Source organism: Mus musculus, chromosome 3 (genome assembly GCF_000001635.26).
Source record: "Mus musculus strain C57BL/6J chromosome 3, GRCm38.p6 C57BL/6J".
Lineage (NCBI taxonomy): Eukaryota > Metazoa > Chordata > Mammalia > Rodentia > Muridae > Mus > Mus musculus.
Genome location: NC_000069.6, coordinates 128,115,873 through 128,129,889, shown reverse-complemented (window position 1 = coordinate 128,129,889; position 14,017 = coordinate 128,115,873). Strand labels below are relative to the sequence as shown.

Sequence of the window (14,017 nt, the reverse complement as noted above, 5' to 3'; positions counted from 1 at the left end):
CCCTCAGCCATCATCCCAGTAAATGTGCTTCTTCTGATCTCTTCCTCTTCTTTCTGTCATTCAAATGACACATAAAATAATTACATAGAAGTCTTCACTATATGCCACATCTTCCAGACCACTTTCTACATTTTCCCACATGTTCCTATGTGTTTTTTATTTGAATACTTTTTTTTGGCCCTGCCTTCTGATGACCCATCTGACAGTACATTCATGCATAGCAGTCTTAATTTTAGACATTGCATTCTATTCTACTATAAGAAAACAGACTGGCTAAAAATGGAGCCAATGGAAAGGCATGCATACATGTAGAACACAGAAAATGCAATGAGGACTGGGAGTCTCCAGGCTCAGTGATGTTAGAAGCCACTGTTGTCCCTGTTGTTTTCAGTTATGTGAGTCTATATATCTATTTTTTTTAAGTTTGAATTCAGCCTACAGGTGCTTGAAACTTAATCCTGACTAATATAATCCTCAACTGAAATTTCCTCTATGCCGTTTTTGTCTGTCAGCCTTCTTGTTTCTTTGCTCAGTTGCCCTTTTGTCTCTCAGCAGAACTGATAAAGCCGTGTTCTCGTGGGCCTCAGCAGCCCCAGAGGAATACGAAGCTCTCAGAGACCTCTGGAGACGGAAAGGAGAAAGATTTCTGAAAGGAAGTAAAGTAGCCATGGGGTTGGTCCAGAAATGAGTCTTCAGGGTTATAAGGAAGGAGAACTGGGCTTTGGATGAATATAAAAATTATTATAACAATGTCATTTTAAATATAAAATTAAACTCTGGGGTGGGGAATATTAATTTGCCGTATGCCTTTTCCCGCTAATATTTGATCGTTAAGATGAGCTAACCTCTTCACAGCTGTAGAGTAGGGTGTTACCAGAATGGGTGAATGTAGTTTTTAATTGTGCATGTTTTGGGGAAAGACACCCATATAAAGTGGAGAAAGCATTAACATGGGGATGAGACATTTAGTGAGGTTCACAAAAACGTCTTTGTAGCTCAGCTAATATCTGCTGTACCCAGAAGAACTCTGAAATAATCAAACGAAAGGAGAAAGGCAAATCACTCTGAAAACCCTAAGACAATGTTGTGCAGAGCCCAGGGCTAAGCACACCGATGCTCTTACTGCACGCGTCCATTACATGCAATCTGAAATGTAACGTCAGAAAGCTGAGCAGAGCTGCAAATGAGCTCAGATGTTAAAACCTTGTCCAGACAGCTGTTAGGAACACATAACCATCGGGAGGGTCTATGGGGTCACATTGTGTCCCTGTAGAGTGACCAAGAGCCTAGTACATATTCCACCAAAAGCTTTACCAAACTCCCCATTCATGATTATAATAACTCTCAAAGACTAAAAAGATATTCTCCAGTTTAAATACGTTGACTTTTTAAAAAGCTTATGTTTGAAAATCTACGACTTTTCCCTATCTCCTCTTCTACTAAAATTCATCACACTAGTGGTTTCTAAAACTATTTACATGCCAGAGGGCATGCTTATACTGAAGAACATGTAAGCGATGCTTCTCGATTTGTGAAAGTTCCTAATTTTGTGAACCTAGTTATTATATAATGGTTAGAATAGAGAAAAATGATAGGGGAACAAGTATCGAGAACGCAGTTAAAAGGAACCGAAATAGTCAATCCTCCTTGGGAGTCCTCGGCTAGGTTTACAGTATGACCTCATCAGGCACTTGTGATTGGCTAGGTTTACAGTATGACCTTATCAGGCACTTGTGATTGGCTAGGTTTACAGTATGACCTCATCAGGCACTGGTGATTGGCTAGGTTTACAGTACTAAGCATGAGTTTCCTCCTCGTAAGTGAGCCTACACAGCTATTGGTTGCCCCCGTGAAGGAAGGGCCACTACTGTACCCTCCAGATACCACGCAAGGGGCCATTGGTATGATTGGCAGGCTTCACAGCTGGATAAGAGTTTTCAGTGCTTATCTCCCCTTAGCAGCTTTCAGGACACTCTCAGATACTGAAAGCTGATGCTCAGAAAGGTGACTTCCAGGCCAGCTCCTCCTAGTCCTCTGTACAATGCGTTTCCTCCAGCAATAGGGAGGGTCTTTCTTACCTTTTAAGTTCTAGGAGGCAGTGAAGGACAACATCAATAGCTTGTATTGTCTGGGGGAGTCTCCTGAATTTCTCCATTATCAAGAACAGAAATGGAGGTTCCCCGTGCCTGACACTGGGATTTTATTGAATAGTCTATGACCTCTGAAAGGGTGCATCATCACTCCAAGTAATATAACTTCATTAGTATGTGCGTATACATATACTTACATGTGTATTTTTAAGTAAACGAAGTAATGTTTCCCTATAACTTTTCAAATATTCTTAGTGTTTTTATTCAATCCTCTCCTCAGTTTTCAACTTTCCCCATCATAGTATCTACAATCTACTATCCCTCTACTCTCTCCTGTGCTCCCTTCTCCTTTCCTGGTTTCTGAAGCTACTCCAGGTTCTATACTAACATCTACAGATTCAAAGCTAAGATCCACAAACCAAGTGGTAAGTCCTAAACACACACACACACACACACACACACACACACATGAACAACACTCAGTGGACTTGGCAGGTTGTATATACGCATGTGTGAATGTATGTATGTGCATGCTCGCGCAAAACTCCTCCCATTCCCCTCTTCTTAGGGATATTTGAGGAGCTGAAGGTAGAGAAAATTAGGTAAAAATTATGTAAATATAGTACTCATGGATGAAACTCTCAAAAAAAATTTTTTTTAGTTAAAACAAAAAGAAAAGAAAAACAGTACACAGTGTGTAGCCATGATTTACAGATAAGGGTGATTCAGCAGTTTTGTTTTCCTTTGACTTCCAGGAATTCTTATCCCATCTTCCTTCCCAGTATCCCCAATGCCTTTCCATCCCTGCAGCTGCCAGCACTCTCTTCCTCTCCTAGTCTGCTTGAGCCATTCACCAATGCATTCAGTTTCCTGCCCTTAATGAAGACACCATGTGAGAAACTTCCTCATTCACTCCTTTCAGCTGGCTGTGTACGTCAGTCTCACACTCAGAGCTGCCTCCTGAATGCCTGTGGGTGGAATTGCACAAATCTTTCTTGTAGTGTGACTCACATAGGCAAAGTGATAGGAAACGAAACAGCACTGGGACCACTCACAAGTGTCTTCCTATGGGCAAATGCCCTGGACCAAAACGTTATTAAGCTCATCTCTGCTTTGTTACAAGAGTCCAATAAAAATACAGGCACAGGCACAGACACAGGCACAGTCATTGACAAACAGAGCCTAACACACAATTCACTCAGTTGTCTAAAACCTTCATTTATTTAGAATATGTGTTTCTTTGGCGGGAGTGATGGTGGTGGTGATGGGGTTTTGTTGTTGTTGTTGTTGTTGTTGTTGTTGTTGTTGTTAGGTTTGGCTTGGTTTCCTTTGATTTTTGGTTTGGTTTGGGTTTTTGTTTTTGTTGTTATTATTTGGTTTTGTTTTCTGTTTTTTGAAGTATGAATTTATAGCCCAGGCTAGCTTGGCAGTTTCTATATAGATGAGGATGGCCATGACCTCAAGATTGTCCCCCATAAGAAGAAATGTGTAGGATCTCAAACCCATGGATGTTCCCACATCGATTTACATAATCAAAATAATCCCTTCCAGGCACATCTACAGGTAACCTGACCTAGGCAAGGCATGAAGACTCTCTTCCTAGGTGATTCAAAATTGCATCAAGTTGATGATTAAAGCTAATTTCACATCTGGATAATGTATAAATAAACTCGTAGGTGTATCTAGATAATGTAGAATACTATTCTGTAAAATAAATAAATAAATAAATAAATAAGCAAACCAATGGACGTTTGGAAGACAAGGAACAAACTCAAATTCATATTCATAACTGGAAAAAATCCTACCTACTTCATGAGTCCAATTACATAACATTCTGGAACAGCAAAACTATGGAAACAGAATAAACATATTTACAGCAGGAGCAGGGAGAAGGGTCAAGCCTCTTTTGGTTAACATGAGGAAATTACTATGAGCTGTTCTGTTTGTCTTTGTTATGGTTTTAGAGACAAGGTCCCTCTACTTAGCCTTGGCTGACCTGGGATTCTTTATGTAGCCCAGGGTTTGCCTTGAACTCATAGACATCTTTTTGCCTCTGCCTCCCCAGCACTGGGATTAAAGGAGTATACCACCAGGCCACACAAATTTTAGAATGAGATTTATTGAAAGAAATTGAGTGCTTTGGTTTGTTTTGGGTTTTTGGATTTTGTTGTTGTTTTGTTTATTTTCTGAATCGCTTCCTATACATATACATATGCACATAGTTTTTATTTGTAACGGACTATTTATCTAAAACAAATAGTCTGATGATCACTTCCTATACATATACATATGCACATAGTTTTTATTTGTAACGGACTATTTATCTAAAATAAATAGTCCGATGAACCCAGTTGTAGCTTTCTGTAAGCATCTGGTGGTTCAGGACGCACATCTGAACTCAATTGAAGCCTGCAATGGATACAGTGTCACAGCCTCTTCCTTAGTAAAATCCACGCTGAGGCATCTACAGCGTCCTCGAAGGCCCTTGTGCCCAGATCCCTGTAGTTACTCGGACTGTTCAATTCTAACTCCTCCATGCTTCCTGTTTCCTCACTGCTAAGTATTTTCCCTGCAAATATATCCAAGGGCACTACAACCTCAATAAGCCCAAATATTTAAAAATCCATGCTGGAAAACATCTTGACTTTGCTGCTCTCACTAAGAAAATAAATAAATAAGCTTTTAAAATTATGTAAACAACTGTGTCTTCTCACAAGAATGACATGGTTAATGAATGAATTCTGCAGAAACATACCAACAATATTGAGCCAAACATAAAGGGCTGTAAGCACGGCCTGCATTGGGTTCCTGGATTCCCAGGCTAAACACATGGCACTCTGTGGCTGTTCCCAACGCTGTCAATCAAACACATCACTCCAAGCTTCCTTCCTGTGATGATGCCTTGCGTAGTAAATTCCAACAGAAATCTGTGAAGTTCAATCATTTGGACTTTACTCATTTTGAACATTGCATAAAAGTCTAAAGCAGAAATATTTCACGCAGGTGAGATGGCATAAAAATAAAATGTCCTTTCTCCGGTTTTATTTCTTCCTATGTCCCCTCACCCCTCCTAGATAGAAGAGCCTACTTCTAGAGTAATTCGTATAACTCTGTGACAAATCCACTTCAGCCTTGGTAATGCCTTTCGTTTTGACTTCAAAACATTCACTGGCTCTCGCGGATTTGTGCTATTTAACACCGAGATAAAGGTAAGCTGCCTTTTTTAATAACGATGGATTACTTTTTCTCGTTACATGCTCTTATTCAATTGGATTTTTTCAATTTAAGCACATCAATTCTGGAAGAAAAATGTAACGTCAGTCTGAGAATAATTGTAGTTATTAGGAGAGTAAACACAAGGAAACACAAGCAACATAAACTGAAATTATCTGATTAAATTACTGCCAAAGTCTAATGTCTCCATAGGAAAGGGATGCTGTGCGCAACACTCAACTCTCTGCTTCCCATCCCTGGAACGTCTGGTTGCATGTTCCATCTCGTAAAGAAATGCATGCTGATCATATGAGCACACCTAAGGAGAAATCTGCTGGGACCATGTTTGATTAAAGAGATCCTGTGGCATCTTGTGGGCAGAACTTCTTCAAGTGGTTTCTAGACCCACTGATGGGCGAGTATTTTCATAATTCCTTCCTTTATTTTCTTACAATATTAAGAAATTAAAAAATGTGTATTATATTACATATACAGATGTAGATGACAAATATGATGGCTTCTGGATAATAATAACAATATTACATTTTCAAGAAGAAGTGAATGCTGGTTGCTCTGGCTTGAATCACTACACATGCGCACCCACATCAGACTGTCATAGTCAAACAGCAAGGATGCGTCGTTAGAAATCTGTGTAAGTTTTTATTTGCTTCTTAGGTTGGGTTCATTTGGTCTTTACAATACTGAGGCATGAACCAGAAGCCTGCACACATCAAACAAGGATTCTACCACTTAGCTACATCCACAGTCCCTAAAAAATTTCATAAAAGTTGTAGCCAGGAAGATTAGTCAGGGGTAAGGTGCTTGCTGGCCAAGCCAAGAGGTCCTGAGTTCAAATCCACAGCACATACAATAAAACCGTAACACCGCAGCATGGTCAGTGGTTAAGGGTGGGGACAGAAGAGTTCCTGAAGCCCAGTGGCCACCTGACACAGCTCATCAGTGAATGCCAGGCTCAGTGAGGACTCTATCTCACATCACAAGGTAGAGTACAATAGACGAGGACACCTGGTATCACACACTGGCCATCAACACACACCTGTACCCTCTCCTTCCGCACACAGGTAAAGCCCCAAAGTTTTAAATAGCCTTGTACTAGTTTTCTGAGATTATTGCCTACCACATTGAATCCATTTGATGTGTATAGCTGATACAAATGTAAACAAGTTATTTTACTGAGTCTTATAACCACTTAATGACAAATTTTAAATATTCATTTTAAAATAATTATATTATTTGCTTTATTAGAACTAAAATTATTGGTGTCAGCTGTAATGTTAAAATTATCTATGATAGTCTCATGGTCAATGTGGTATAAATAGCAATTGTGTTATCTGTTGTTTGAATTCATAGGTATTTTGCAAGGTAATTGCACGACCCTTTTTCCAGATGTGGCTGTAAAGGTTCAGAGGTGAAAGTATCTTGCCCCAAAGTGCTCACAAAACTAATTTTTAAAAGCAGTATGTGACCCCTGGCAAATCTAAGTCTAGTTTTAAATTCTTATACCAATGTTAACCTCGAAATTCTGATTCCAAATGCTGAGACTTGAATCCGTTGGCACCCAGCACAGTACCCTGCATCTAGTAGGTGCTTAGTAGATGCACACTTAGTAAATCAAGTTTTAGATTCATTCATTCACAAAGTGAATGAAACTTTAGACTCAGTAGACTTAAAAATTACACGCGTAAGAGCAAATTCCTAGTTGAAACACTGACGGGAAGCACTCGCATCTTAACATCTTAACGCCCTAAAACATATGCTTCTGAGAAATTAGCTACTGTGAGGTCTCCCAGCATCATCACCCACATTCAGATAACACTGAGCCACTGACTTATTATTAGAACGTTTCCTTTGGCTCCGTCTGAACTGAGACCTGCATTTCACATGCACTCCTTTTTCAGGGAGGCCAAAGCTTGATTCTGATATTTGGCATTTATTTCATGTTTTGTAATGGAAATCACTCCCAAGGACAGAGCCTGATACTCTTTGTCTCCAAACATGCTATCCTGCTTCCATGAACCTGAAGGACTGGCAAGATGGAAAAGTGTGAGTTCAGAGGAACAAAAGCCAAGCTAACAAGAGGGAGAAGTGGGAGAGGGGTGGGAGGGGAGGGAGAATTTATTTTACTGCCTAGTAACAGCTATTTAGAATGACACAGTCCTTTCTGTAGGATCATTTTGATAAAATAAGAATATTTTTCTCCTTTAAGACGTTTCATAACAGGCAACCACAAGAAAGGCACAGGCGCCGCTGTTCGGTTTCCTGCCTCTGCAGTGCTGTGCAGCTAAGACGTTTTCATTGCAGCAGAACCTGAAGCTGTATACGATGTTTGCTTGAGGATTATTTTTTAGTCCCTTTAAGCTGAACTTCTGTAATGAAATCTATTTAGAGACATTCCACAGTACCCTATGGTTACTAGCTTATGCAAATGAAGTATGACCCTGGGAATAAACCTCTTGCCCCCTCATCATCCTCTCTGGCTTCAAAGGTCTCTAGGCAATCTCTTTTTTAAGTGAAAAGATTGTTAAGCTGAAGTAAAATAGAAAGGGGAGGGTACAACTTGATATCCAATATTCGTATGACCCAACCATTTACTCTCTACTATTTTCCTATAAATATTTAGATACTAATTTATAAATCCATCTGGGATAACTGTGTTAGTATGTGTGATTGCTTTCCAGCCTCTCTTTCTAGTTTGAATCCTAATAACTACAGATCAGGGTCAATCAATAGCCATTTACTCTCACTTCATTTCTTACTTCTTATCTAACAGAAGGCGTGCTAGATCGGGACTGAATTGGTCTCCTAACAATAAATTTTCTCTACTGACTATGCTCTCACTGAGAATATATTCCTGCTGGGCACCATAATAATCAAAGTGACCACGAGATTTCTACTCCATGAGGACATCACTCATTAAGTGTCCAGGTTGCTCCTTGAATATATAGTTTAGGAATATAATATCATTTACAAGCAGTCAAGAAAATTGTAAGTCTAATTGTAAGCAGATAACAAAATAGAATTATTGCGTCTTCAGAAGGATTAGTGAGAGGAAAGAGCTGTCTACTATTTCTTGAAGTGTAATCATCATAATAAATTCTGTGATGTTAGGCATTGCCTTTCAACTAAATGATAAGATGAAAAACACCCACCCATGTTCGTCTGTATGCTGGTTTTCCAGGAAGGACAAGTTGTGTAAATGTGAATTTGTTTCAGTTTGGCCAGATAACTAAAATTAATCTCCAGGAGGCCTCAGGTCTCTCCAGGTCAAAGTGTCATCTCAGGATGCAATTAAAATTAGGAAATAATCCAATATGGCTCCAGGATTTGTAAGCTAAGAGGTCTGTTATGCAACCTTCCAAAAGTTGGCAAACCACAGAGACTGACTCTTTAACCTAACCCAATAGCAAGATACGGTCCAAGTGGATGAATGCAGAGGCATTCCCTTGAAAATACCTGTTGAAAAGCTCTCTAGCTAAGGTCTGTGGAGGCTACAATTTTTGTTAAAATAGAAAGCTACATTAAAGTATGGCCATTTAAACTGGCATGTTTGTTTTCTGCTCTTTGTAAGTGGTTGGTGTCATGGGGCTTTGCGTTAGGTAGTTAATGTGAGGTAGTCAGTATTTTGAATACGTGGTTGCACCCGCTTTGAAATGTGAAAGACAGCAAATCCCTTGTTTCAGAGGAATAAGGCCTCCAGACCACAGCCATCTGCCTGAAAAATTTTAATTGACTCAAGTATTGGGTAAAATGTCCCAAATGCCTGGCCAGCAACCACTGAACAATAGCCTGGGAGCTAATAAATGACTCGGCCAAAACACAAGCCAAAGGAATTTGCTAGGACTTGGCAGGTTAGGGCAAGTAGTGATACAAATTAAGGTTATTGTGTTTATGAATACCACTGAATGGAAGAGAAGATACTCATGAAAGTAGAAAATGGCACAGAGAGTAAATAATTCTATATAAAACGCAATATAGGGAACACACATTATAGCCAAAATACACTGAAGATCTACAATGACTGATAGAAGAAATGAGGCACACAAACCTGTGAAGATTGGGTACCCAGTACCAGGCAGGACACAATTAGAGAGAATTTCCCCCACCCCTGAAATAATAACAGGTATAGATTGTGTTATGTCAACAGAAACCAAAAAGGAACTCTTTTGGAAGCATTTCGCCAAAATGATATTTCCCTGTCAGGTTTGTAATCCTCAAGGGCTAAGAATACTTGAAAATAACCTGGACAGTGGATGCTGGCCCTCAGGCTAAGAAAGGAACCTTAGACATCCTAGACAGAAAGAGCTATACACTTCGAACGTACCAAAGGCATTGGTTCTTTGGGAATTGCTATATTTGTGCATGACTTATGAGATTGCAACAACACAAACCACTTTCCTGCCCTTCAGCGGGGGTGAAATTGAGTGTGGGAGGCCAATGCTCACAGTAAACACGTGAAGAAGACATTGATGGACATGAGAAAAGAAGAGGCTTTCATGATATAGTGATGCAGAGGGGGTGGTAAGGGGCTGGAACTTATATGTCAGCTTGCAAATGACTCTTGTAGAAATGTTCTGTAGAAAACCCAAGACCTAGAGAGGAATAAAAAGTAGGAGGGGGGTCATTTCGACAGAAGGATAAAGACTGAAGGATGAGGAGAGTGTGAACTAGACGCTCGAGGATCTAAAGGAGTCTAGAGAAAGATGTTAATGAGAACACATAGGAACAACAGAGCTATGGGAAGACATTTATTTTATACTTCATTTGCAGGGGAGGATATTAACGAGCTTTGCACTTGCTGCTAGCATCTCAGAGGGAGATTAGCTAAGAATCGAGAGGATCTTAAACTTCAGGACCACTTGGGGGCTTTCCAAACTGCAGAAAGAGCCTCCAGCACTATTTATGAGGCCATAGGTTTTTGCAATGCTATATAAGTTGTACATATTACCTCTCTCCATCACAAATATGTGCCCTATAAGAAGAGACAATTTCATTTATCCACTGCAAAAATCACAAAGGCTAGAGTACCTGGTGGATGACTGACAGGTGGTAATCAAGTAATTTTTTTCAGAGTGAATGGCCTATAGTGCTCATTTCATCTTTCATTGACAACAGTATCAGCCTTCACATTGAATCTCCACTCCCTGATACTACTTATCTAATACACCTTACATCTAATATGGACCATAGTCAAGGTCTATCCTAACACTACTCTCTCAGCCAAATGCCTTCCTACTCACTACAAAATAGATTCGTAGCAGTTTAGAAGAACACAATCAATAAGATCATGTAGATAATTGACCTAATAACTCGGGCAATCCAATATGATTGCCCATACTTGCAAATAATTACAGCACTTGGGAGGAAAAAGCAGGAAGAGTGTTACAAATTTGAATCCAGTCTCGACTACAGAGTAGAACCTTGTATTAAAAGAAAAAAAAGATAAGAAAAACAACCAAGACGTATCATCTTTTCCAAGACTGTTACTGTATACTCAATGAGTCCCCTCTATAGTTCTTACAAATACAACATAAGCCCCAACGGATAACATGTGCTATGTGCTCAACTAAGTAGATAAGTATAGAATGCCTTTGGCCTTCTGGACCTGACGTTGTATAACAGCTCTTCCTCACTCCACGGACACCAGTGTTGGGTCTTTAGAATAGATGCTGATCAGTCAGACCTTGATGAAAATAGAGAACAAAACAAGAAATGGAAATGTTCTTCTCAGAGGACAGAAAAGCCGAATTCCAATGTGATCATGATCTCAAACCTAATAAGCAGAATCATAAACCTTGGAGCTTGGAGAAGCAGGTAAGCCTGAACTTTGATTGGTGAGGGACCCAAAATACACCCCACACACACTTATTCTTGAGAGAAGATGGGGTATTCCGGATTATTGGAAATTAATCACCTCTCTCTCTCTCTCTCTCTCTCTCTCTCTCTCTCTCTCTCTCTCTCTCTCTCTCTCTCCTTACAGAATATCTTTTTTTTAACACGCATTTCCTTGAAGCTGTTTGTGTTCCACTTACAGAATTTGCTGGTGCCTTCACTAAAGAAAATTGCCACAGATGTCTACTTCCTTGACCTGGATACAATTCATCTGCCAGATTCCAAGTGTCACTCTTTTTTAGATAAACAACTGTGCTGCCCTCATGCCTGCCATCTGACACCCTCCTGCTTGGAGCATGTGTCTCCTCCATACCTAAGCTTCACACCAAGACCAGACTTGTCTATGACCTATGAAGTAATGTGACCTGTTGAGAAGAAACAGCACATGACTGGATGTTCTGCACACGCTGCCTGGTCATCTGACATCATGGGTACCTCCCCCGAGGTCCTCTCACCTTTCAACTAGTTCTTCCCATTGAGACATGCTGAAACAAAATACACGATCTCAATAATTACTATGTTCAATAACCTAGAATTAAATGTATTATCACAACTCTATGGCACAATGGGAAAGAAACACACTCCCCCTTAAAAAAAAATAAGTGAAGTGACACGTATTTAAAATGTGATATACAAAAAAAAAATCCTTTAAAAATATCTTTTTTTGTGTGTAACTTGCTGGAAAAAATCTATTATACCTCCTTGTTCACAAAGTTCTGCTTCATGCTTTTTCTAAAGAAGTAAAAGCAAAACTAAGCTCATTTTACAGATGAGCATTAAAGGGTCTTTTTAGATCTTAATTTCTCCTTAATTTTTCAGCCATCCTAGCTGAAAACACAGCACCCCCCCTCAAAAAATCATTTTTACAACAAACAGCTTCTTATAATTATCCAACGCTGCTTTATAAGCTGAAACCCTTTTAGTAAGTTTACATAAAAACTCCATAAGGTCCTTAAAACATCTGTGATGAAACTCACACAATGCAGTAATATCCAAGGAGAACTCTCGACAGTAGCTTCTCACAGACTGCCAAAGTCCATGACTCTTTCTTGAGATTATGAAAGGCCATTCATTTTTGTTTTCCTGAACTTAACGTTGACTTAACCAAATCCCCTAACAGTAGCTAATGGCTCTTAATTATATGATGAGATAAAGGAGAAGAAAGTTGTATTCACTGAAAGGTAGAATTATTACTAAAATTGTCTAATTTTACATGACACTAAAATTAAAGATGACACAGCAAAGAAAGCAAAATGCCCCCACGCAGTGGATGAGCAAAACCGAAGCTTTTACTTTGCCAAGACTGACTTCCGAGAATACGTGTCAGTTTCAAAAAAATGTCAAGAAAGCAGTTAGATTTCTGCAGTAGATCTCAACAGTTCTTTCTTAACGTATGGACAAATTTCACGTTGTTTTTTGAATCCAGTAACATTTCGATGGTTAAAATGTCTCCTTCACCACTGAACCACACAGTCTACTCTGAGGCATCCTCATTGTTCTCCAGTATTGTCTTGACTAAGTGTCACAAGCAGACATCTGACTTTAAGAGGACTAAGAGATTGAAAAGACCAGTTAATGGGAATGCCTAGCATTGCTATATTAATTCCTTTGTGGGCCAGATTCTGTTTCCCAATGGCTTGTGTAAATAAATGCACTAGTTATAGTGGACGTTACAATCCTTCTTTGTCTCGGGATGGAAATATTTGGGAATCACTCTCTCCCCTAGGTCTTCTTACACAGTGCTCCTGCTACATTGATGCCGCCGTCCCCACAATAGATGTGAAGAGTTTGAGGCTTGGAGAGGTTAAACTTTTCACTCAAGACATACTGGTAGTGAAGATTAAAACTCAAAATCCAAATCCTATATCTGTTTATGAGGGATGCAAGTTCAAATCCATCCAGTGTGGGAGCTTGGTCTCCACCACTGCCCTTTGCTGCTTTCCTTAGATCTCTTCCCCTTAGCTGAGGTGGTCATGCATTTCGAACAACTTTTATGGCGATAAATCTTTAATGCTTCATTCTCATCTCCTCGAGATATACTCTAAGCCATCAGCCTTCCTTTAATTCAGTACTCATAAAGCTAAATTTGTATTATTGTTTCCGACTCTATGAATCGATCTCAAATGTACCATTCTATACTACTGTGGACAACACTACCCCAACCAAATGCAAGGCGAGAAGAAATGCACAACGCCTCCTCCTCAAACCCAGAAGCCATCGTCTCTATTGTCGCTTCTATGATCCGCCTTGCTTCCTGCTAAATTCTCACTACCTTTTTCTTACTTGTATAATTTCCTACCTAGGCTATTTGCAACGTTCTCAGAAGAGATTTGCACCTCCAACCGGCCATCAGGATGAGTTTTCCAATGGGCTGCTCTTGGGCTCGGGGTTACTGTGATTTCAAACCCTGAAAGAGCTGCGCTGAGCCTTCAGAGTGGAGAGCAGCACCTTCTCCAGGTTTTTCCATGGCTTTACGCTCCCTGATTACCTCCTCATCCTAATGGCTCAACGCCTGCCGCAGTTAGTTCGCCTCACAGTTAGCAGGAGCTCTAGCTGCCAACTGCACAGCTATCCTCAACCTTTGTGCTTTGGCACTAATGCCTTCCTAGCTCTAAGGAAATTCTTTCTTCTCTTCCCCTCTCCTTTCTGACTTGAGGTCTCCACCAGAAAGCAGCTTCAGCCTCACTTCCTTTATTTCTTCATTGAAATCTTGCTTGCCACAGCCCCAGGCTTAGATCCCTTAAAGGTTATACAATCATTACCCAGCAGGGTAATGGCTACATGTTCCCTCCAAATTCGGTGCA

General features: G+C 39.9%; 1 long non-coding RNA gene across 1 annotated transcript in view; it reads left to right on the top strand.

Annotated features, from left to right (window-relative positions):
- Nucleotides 1-12,875, top strand: part of D030025E07Rik (RIKEN cDNA D030025E07 gene) — a 114,591-nt gene extending 101,716 nt beyond the window's left edge. Inside the window, exons 4-6 of the long non-coding RNA NR_045704.1 lie at nucleotides 5,165-5,299; nucleotides 5,517-5,718; nucleotides 11,356-12,875. This is a non-coding gene — a long non-coding RNA (RIKEN cDNA D030025E07 gene). The remainder of the gene's footprint in view (nucleotides 1-5,164; nucleotides 5,300-5,516; nucleotides 5,719-11,355) is intronic.
- Nucleotides 12,876-14,017: the final 1,142 nt, after the last annotated feature.